Consider the following 8285-nt stretch of genomic DNA (forward strand, 5'->3'; position numbering starts at 1 on the left):
GCAGTGAGAGAGAGAGAGAGAGAGAGAGAGAGAGAGAGAGAGACAGAAAGAGAGAGAGAGAGAGAGAGAGAGGAGAGGGGGTGAGGAGAGGAAGAGGGAAGTGGAATGATCCATTCTCATCCATCACAGAGACACGCTTCCTGCCGCTCGGCCTGCTGTCACCTACGGTTTACTTTCCAAGCATAAGACTATTGGTAAAGCGAGACCCACACACCCACCTACCGATGTTAAGCAAAGAGATTGTCACGTGTGTGCTGATTAAACGAGAGAAGGCTATCACAATATGCCCAGTACATGCATGTTAGGACCTTCTCTCAGCGTCATGTTTCAACTCTTCAGCTTACAGGTCATCGCGCCCCTCCACAGATAACTGCTGTTACTGATGGGCTTCTCTGATTGAATTTTATACCAGTTAGGTCCGCCACGAAGCGGATTGGCTGACAATAATTTTTGAAATAACAGCTTGTCATCTGTAACCGGTCATTCTGCTGACCTGGGCTTCCACTAAGGGACAGAAACATCCCCTCACATTTTAAAGTATGTGCATCTGTTTGACTCAGCATCACCACTCATATTATGGTGGTTGTTGTGTCTAGATAAGAAAAAATCATGGAATATGAAAGATGTCATCATTTATTGTATTTTTGTGCCAAAGCAATGGAAATGATCCACAGTTTAGCCCACACAGACTACTGTTGTGCCTCATATGTGGAGAGTTTTACACGCACGGCCCATTTCTCTTTATTGTAAAAAAGCTGTATAACAGGGGCAGTGTTTTGATAGAATAAAATTTTACACTGTGGTTGTTTTACACTGTTATTATACACTGTGAATAACTTGTGTTAATATTGTCTGTATTACTAAAGGGCCCATATTGTCAAAACTGAAGTTGCCTGGCTTTTTTCACGGTAACTGAGGTCTAGGGGCTATTTAACTACCATATAAGTTTCAAAACAGTCAGTCCACATGAAGTACACACAGCCTGCATAGTAGCTGTGGATTTTTCACAAACCTTCTTCAGTCTGTCTTCAGTCACCACCCCTGGACCAATCACCGTCCCATGCCCCACTCTACTCTGTCAGCTTCCCAGACAACATTGTGATCCATGCCATTACATTGCCGAGCACTGAGCAACAACAACACTGAAACATGTCGAAAATGTTAACTTTAACCACGAAACCAGATCAGCCGACCTGTAACGCAGAGCACTCACTCAAAGGATGGACGATCTGACAGGATTGTTACTATAAGTTGATCTCACTTTTAACGTGTATAGTAAAAGACAAACAGCTGTCATCGTTTTACTATTATTATAATAATTTTTTATTTTTTATTTTTGTCTGGCAGTGGCAGCAGATATGTGATCAATTTTTAATTTGAGGCTGTATTATGTCGATTCTTGCACCCAACATCACAACAGGATGATATTTTAAGCCCTTACATAGCTAATCTGCGCTTGGTTAGAATGGGCCACCCAGTTTCCCCTTTGTTTTGCTGCCTCCAGCTAGTGCCGAGAAGCGCCTGACCCTAGTTACCTGTGGTTGGGGTGGCTGTGCGTCACTCAGAAAACAACAGGGCAATCAGAAGAGAGCCTCATGACACGATACCCAGACAGGCCAAAATCGACCTGTTCTAGCAGACTTCCTGAGAAAAGTGCTGTAAATATAATGAGATGGTTTTTGGTCCTTATACTGCAAATATATATTCTTATGACATCAAAACCCAAAATAAAACTCCAGAAAGATGTACAACAGGTGACCTTTAACGTTGCCTCATCATTTTAAAGTTTAAACTTTAATTTTCAAAATGTGCATTGACCCTAAGCCATCCGAGATGTAGATGAGTTTGTTTCTCCATCGGAAGAGATTTGGACAAATTAGCATTATATCACTCACTCACTTGTGAATCCTTTGCAGTGTATATGGGTGCCATCAGAATGAGAGCATCACTAATCAACAATAAACCACACAAGTTCAGTTCAGCAGTTAATGTGAAAGTGAAAGTGTAGTGTTATTTCAGCCAAGTATGGTGACCCATATCAGAATTGTGCTCTGCATTTAACCCATCCGAAGTGCACACACACAGAAAGCAGTGAACACACACACACTGTGAACACACACCTGAGCAGGGCAGCCATTTTATGCTGCGGCTGCTCGAGCAGCTAGGGGTCTGAGCCCTTGCTCAAGGGCACCTAAGTCATGGGATTGAAGGTGGAGAGAGAACTGTACATGCACTCCCCCCACCCACACTCCTCGCCGCCCGAGACTAAACTCACAAACCCTCGATTGGGAGTCCCACTCTCTAACCATTAGGCCACGACTTCCACTTCTAATGTTAATACCCCTAGGAGAGAAATATGCACAGATCAAACATTGTTTACAAGCAAAAAAACTGTTGAAAACAGTTAAAAACAGTTCTAAACAAATATGTTTATGAAATTTGATGTGAGAGGACAACCCTGGAATGGATATTTGCAAAGAAGTGAATTATGGATTTTTTTGTTTTTAATTATTATTAAAAATGACAATTCAAAAGTTAAAATTTTTAATGATGGATGTTTCTTGGCAAACGCATGTAGTTTTTCAATTCACAGGATGTAAGTCTGATTGCTTGTGGATTATTGCGGATCTTTTTTATCAGATGTTTGACTCTCTATCTGACGGCACCCATCACTGCAGAGGATATGTATAAATTCTCCAACACTGTCTGAGAAGCAGTTAAACCCAACCAAGAATGTTGATGGAATTGAGGTGAACACTTTCATGTCTATTAACTGTTCTGTCTTTATACAACCAAATAGTTTCTGTTTCTTTTATTACCAAGCATACATTCTTTGCAGAAAAGTTGATAAAAGTTTTGTGGAGACTGCTTTTAGTTATCTTAACCTGTTTACAAGTAATAGAACATTCTGGTCAGTTTATAATGAACAAGGTTACATGGAGTTTACACCTTGTTGTTCCATCACAACAGCTGCAAAAAGTCACTTCAAACCTTCTATCCTTCTCATCCATCACAACTTTCAAGAAACAACTTAAGACATTCCCTTCCATAGCCGAAACAACCCAAAATCCCAAGCAAATTCCCTTACGCCACCACACAGCAAAGTTTTGTTTTCTTAATCTACAGCAAATAGAAATAAATAAACCTGGTAATTGTAATAGTACATTACTTAATATTGTTGACTCCTTGACAAATTGCTTTCATTTCTCTTTGATAAGTTGTTTAGGATAAAAGTGTCTATATAGACAGATAGGATAGATAGATAGATAGATAGATAGATAGATAGATAGATAGATAGATAGATAGATACCTTTACATGCAAATATATGCAAAAATATGTACATGGTGCTATAGTGGTACCAGGAAAGATGTGCTGATCTGTCTCTTTATAACCATTTGCAATAAATGTGGATTTCACTGAAGACACTGTTAAAAAACAAACAACAACAAAAGACCTTGATATGAAATATAACACCGGCCCCAGGCAACCCTTCTGAACTGTGTACATTAGCAATAGTCTCGCAATTTGCATTTTGTTCACATTATGAAGAGCCATGAGTTGATGACACATTTTCCATATCAAATAACCCTCCAAACACACACATCTTTAATACTCATTTTATCATGCTTGCATTTGACAAATAAACAGAAGGGGAAGGTTACATAAAGGTTAAATTATTTCATAATCTTTTTCTCGACATGAAACCACAAACTGCCTTTGAGGTTTTCTCTAATGTTAAGACACAGATGGAAAGATTCTGCCTTCAGCAATACCTGCTAATTTTACTCATAATAGACACAGATTCCCAATTACATCCACCATCGCGGCCGGAAAGTGATTACAATGCAAGAGGACCAAGCACGCCAAAGGACAACACACACCTAGAGCATCTCCTCAGGCCAGACTCCCATGACTCAGAAAAACAGCAGAAGGAGATTTGTCATTCTTGCATCGTATTAAGTCAGACAGTGCTCTGCACATTCATGGGGAAACTCCTTAGGGTCACCAGAAGTCATCACACAACATGACTTCTGCAGCAGGATAAGAGGTTTCGCTGGTCTCAATCCATTCTCGCCAGTTTAGAAATCATAGCATTAAAGCAGGAGAGAATGAGGCCAAAGCAAATGGTATCTCTTACAGGTGGAGTAAGCAGCATAAGTAGACTTACTTGCATTTCTAAGAATTTTATAGCTGTTTGCCGTGGTGAAGCTTGAGGTGAATTTGCCACATGCAGACATATATAAATCTGTGAAAATGGTAGGTAAAGCAGTTGGATTCCTTTAAAACAAAATGATTTGTTATGTTTGTTAATTATGTTCCTGAACATAAAACTAAAAGGTTGACACGATTGGAAATAATTAAGGTGAATGAGGTCCACCCAGGATGTTATTTTCATGTCACTGGCTCCTTCTCCTCCCAGTGTACTGGACTTTTATACCACTCACCTATGTGTCTGGATGAATGACATTTCTATACTAACAGCCATAGGTGTATAGCACCTGGAAAGCCATACTCCAAGTAAAAGTACAGATATTTTACCAGAAAATGACTTTGTAGAAGTTGAAGTCACCGCTAGAATATTACTGAGTAAAAATCGTAAAAGCATGATATTTATTGTGGAAGCCACTAAGTACTAAAATTATTTTAAAAATCTTAAACGCATTCTGGCATTGAAAGTAAGAGAAGTAAATGCAAAATGGAAAAGAAAGAAATATATATATATATATATATATATATATATATATATATATATATATATATATATATAGATATATAGATATATAGATATATACAGTATACACACATGTTCATGAACAGTTTGAGTAGCAAGATTGTGTCTAGTTTTAACTCTTTCTTCCATTTTGCATTTTTGGGTAAAGAATAAGAAGCACTTCATCCGCAATTTAGTAAATTTTCTATTCCAACATAAGAAAAACATTTCTGGAATATGCATCTGAAATAGCATTTAGATGTATTTTACACACGCAGTTTAATCAAGCTCAGAGGGGACAATGGATGCATTTAACCTGCTGCTACAGATTTATAAATTATGTTTTGTTTTTAACATAAAACATTGAATACCATATTTGAAATTGTTTAAAACATGTAGAAGTGTGGTAAAACATCAGTAGGTGACAGCAAGTGACTGTTAATGAGTGAGTCATTGCTATTCAACCGATTCATTCTAACGACTGATTCATTCAGGAACAAAGCGTTTGACTGTGTTGAGTGAATCACTGAATCATTTTTATCAGTTGATTTTCACAAAAAGCTGATTCATTCAATAAGTAAACACTGTCCATTTTCTTGGCGGTGAGCCAAAAACAAAGATCTGGTCACAATGTTCTCCGCGATTCTCTATAAGTGGCGCCTTGGGTTTGTGCGGAGTTTGGTTTTATATTATGACTACAAAATATATGCTCACGTGTCCTTATGTATGCACAATAATTAAGTAATGGTGATCTTGATTCAGACACGTACAAACTTATTCCTAAAAACAACGATTCCTCTGTCTCTAGTAAACCTTGAGTGTAGTCTCAACTGTAAATTTAAACCTGCGTTCCCTCTGCGGCTGATCTGAAGAGACCATTAACAGAGATAAGGTAGATACAAAATATGCAAGAGTGGTGGCACTTCAAGGACCAGGATTGAAATCACTCTCTGTTTATCTGTTTATCAAAATAAAGTCATTCATCAGGAACAGTGTGAGGGTGAGTAAATGATGAAAACATTTTGGGTGGAATATGTCTATCTTACAGCATATTAAATAAATGCTAAATTAGGTTCTGATCAAGTGACTGACTTGGCCATTCTCCAATTAGCTTTAAAAAACTTGTCACTTTAAAAATTACAGATCATTGTTGTGGTGTATAGATTTTTCTGTTCTCTCTGTCAAAATTCATTTTGCTTCCAACTTCATTTGCCATCAGCAATTTCACCGTCATTATAGATGAGTTGATCAAATAATGCCTTCATTCCCAAACTCTATGGAGTCACTGTGTAGTTGTGATTTTGTGTGAATACACCATAACAAACCGCATTTTGTTTTACTTTTCAGACCAGCCCTGTGGAACAACGTAGAGAAGTTGTAATTCGATGCTTAATTGTCTACCTCTCTGAAAATCCTGAGAATCTCATCAAGCACCATCAGGTAAGCATCTGAAATCGATCAACAACCAAGTTACTCTCCAAACATAAATAACTTATATAATGGCAGTTAATTAAATTTAACCAACATAGATAAAAATAAAATGAATGGCTGTTAGTCACTTATTTTATTTTAAAATATAAATGTCTATATTTGTCTATATATATCCTCATGTTGTGTTATTTTATTGCAATGTATTTTTTGAACTGAGAAACAATCAGAAAATGTCAAGTGCTGTTGTAATTAAATATACATTTGCAGTGTTTTTTTTTTTTAAAGGATACTCATGGGAACAAGGAGGAACTGGAACCGCTCACACTTAAGATCATCACGAAAGGTGGCTCAACAGATGATCCATTACAGACTGGGATAGTGCTGGAAGGCATTGAGGTGATGACTGGATTGGCAGGTGTTGCAAAGGCTTGTGTTTATCTGCTTGGCCTAATTTATGCAATTAATCTGAGTTACCCCAAAGAGCTCAGATACTCATTTGAATTTTTTCAGAAGATTCTACTGGAGCTAGATAGTGGGAAACTTTCTCCAAAGGTTTACTCTCTGAAGAACAAGCTTCTTTGTTAAAATGAAAGATATCGATTGTGTTCTGACTATTACACCTTGTAATATGTTTGTCACAAGACACATCTGGTTATAGTACAGTGTTTTTCAGCAGTTGTTTGATTGCATTCTTGTTTTATTCTTAGGATGTTTGTTGCGTGTTCCAAAAGTAAATGTTAGAAAAACTGTTGCAAAGGGTGAAAAAAAGTCATTTCACCTATTGTGAAGATTGCAATCTGTCTTACAAACAAAACAAAAAGAAAGAAAATGCTTTTTTTCTAGTTTTATTAGGAATTTTGTACAAAAGTAAATGTTGGAAAAATGTAAATCTTTTAAGAAGTGTTGCTAAGGGTGAAAAATCAAGGAAGTAACCTGTTGGAAGTGAACTTCCATTTGTCGATTTGTCACATTTTGATGTACATTCATGATTTGTGGTTTTAGGCTTCATCGTTGCTTTGCAGCCTGTCAAAAAAATAAATAAACTGAAATGCTTTAATTTGTGTAATTTGCTTGTTTACTTTTTAAGATATTAAATGTACTGTAAGCAGACCAATAGCTGAAGATTTTAAATCAGTAAAAAAATTTATGTTGGTTCAACTAAATTTTTTAATATAAATGAGCTTAAATGTTAAGTTAACACAACTTGCAATTACTTGGTAGATTATCTTATTACTTTTTTCTTTTTTTAAGTAAAGGCTGTTGGTTCAACTTAATTTACTTTTTTTAATATATATAAATGAGCTTAAATGTTAAGTTAACACAACTTGAAATTACTTGGTAGATTATATAATGTTGCATATTTTAAGTAAAGAATGTTGAGTGAACTCAAATATTTAAGTTCATATAACAAAGATAATTTAGTTTATTTTAAGTAAAATTGTTCCAAGTTGGGTTTACTTAAAAAGTGTGATGCAAAAATGGTGCATATATATTTTAAGTAAATCCAACACATCATTTTTACCAGTGGTTTGTCTTTAGCCCGTCTCCGCAAACAAAAGTTGGTGATGCCGTTTCTGGTATCCCTAAGCCTTTCCGCATCCAGACCATCCCGTGAATGCGGATTGACAACAGACCCGGAAGAGAAGACAATGCTGAATAAATTCATAGTTTTTGTTATTTTTGGACCAAAATGTATTTTCGATGCTTCAAAAAATTCTAACTGACCCACTGATGTCACATGCACTACAAACTCGATTCCAAAAAAGTTGGGACACTGTACAAATTGTGAATAATTAAAGAATGCAATGATGTGGAAGTTTCAAATTTCAATATTTTATTCAGAATACAACTTTATAATTTATAATTTTCAGAGGAAATAAGTTGATTTTAAATTTCATGGCATCAACACATCTCAAAAAAGTTGGGACAAGGTGTGTGGCATCCCCTCTACTTTTTATAACAGTCTGCAAACGTCTGGGAACTGAGGAGACAAGTTGCTCAAGTTTAGGAATAGGAATGTTGTCCCATTCTTGTCTAATACAGGCTTCTAGTTGCTCAACTGTCTTAGGTCTTCTTTGTCGCATCTTCCTCTTTATGATGCGCCAAATGTTTTCTAAGGGTGAAAGATCTCGACTGCAGGCT

The 8285-nt window shown here is 36.5% G+C and overlaps 1 long non-coding RNA gene across 1 annotated transcript; it reads left to right on the forward strand.

Moving 5' to 3' along the window:
* The first annotated feature begins 5697 nt into the window (after positions 1–5697).
* On the forward strand, positions 5698–7200 carry LOC122141664. Its single transcript, XR_006157983.1, has 2 exons — positions 5698–6152; positions 6429–7200. It is a non-coding gene; the product is annotated as an uncharacterized LOC122141664 (long non-coding RNA).
* The last annotated feature ends 1085 nt before the right edge of the window (positions 7201–8285 follow it).

The sequence above is a fragment of the Cyprinus carpio genome, chromosome B22 (genome assembly GCF_018340385.1).
Source record: "Cyprinus carpio isolate SPL01 chromosome B22, ASM1834038v1, whole genome shotgun sequence".
Taxonomy (NCBI): Eukaryota; Metazoa; Chordata; class Actinopteri; order Cypriniformes; family Cyprinidae; genus Cyprinus; species Cyprinus carpio.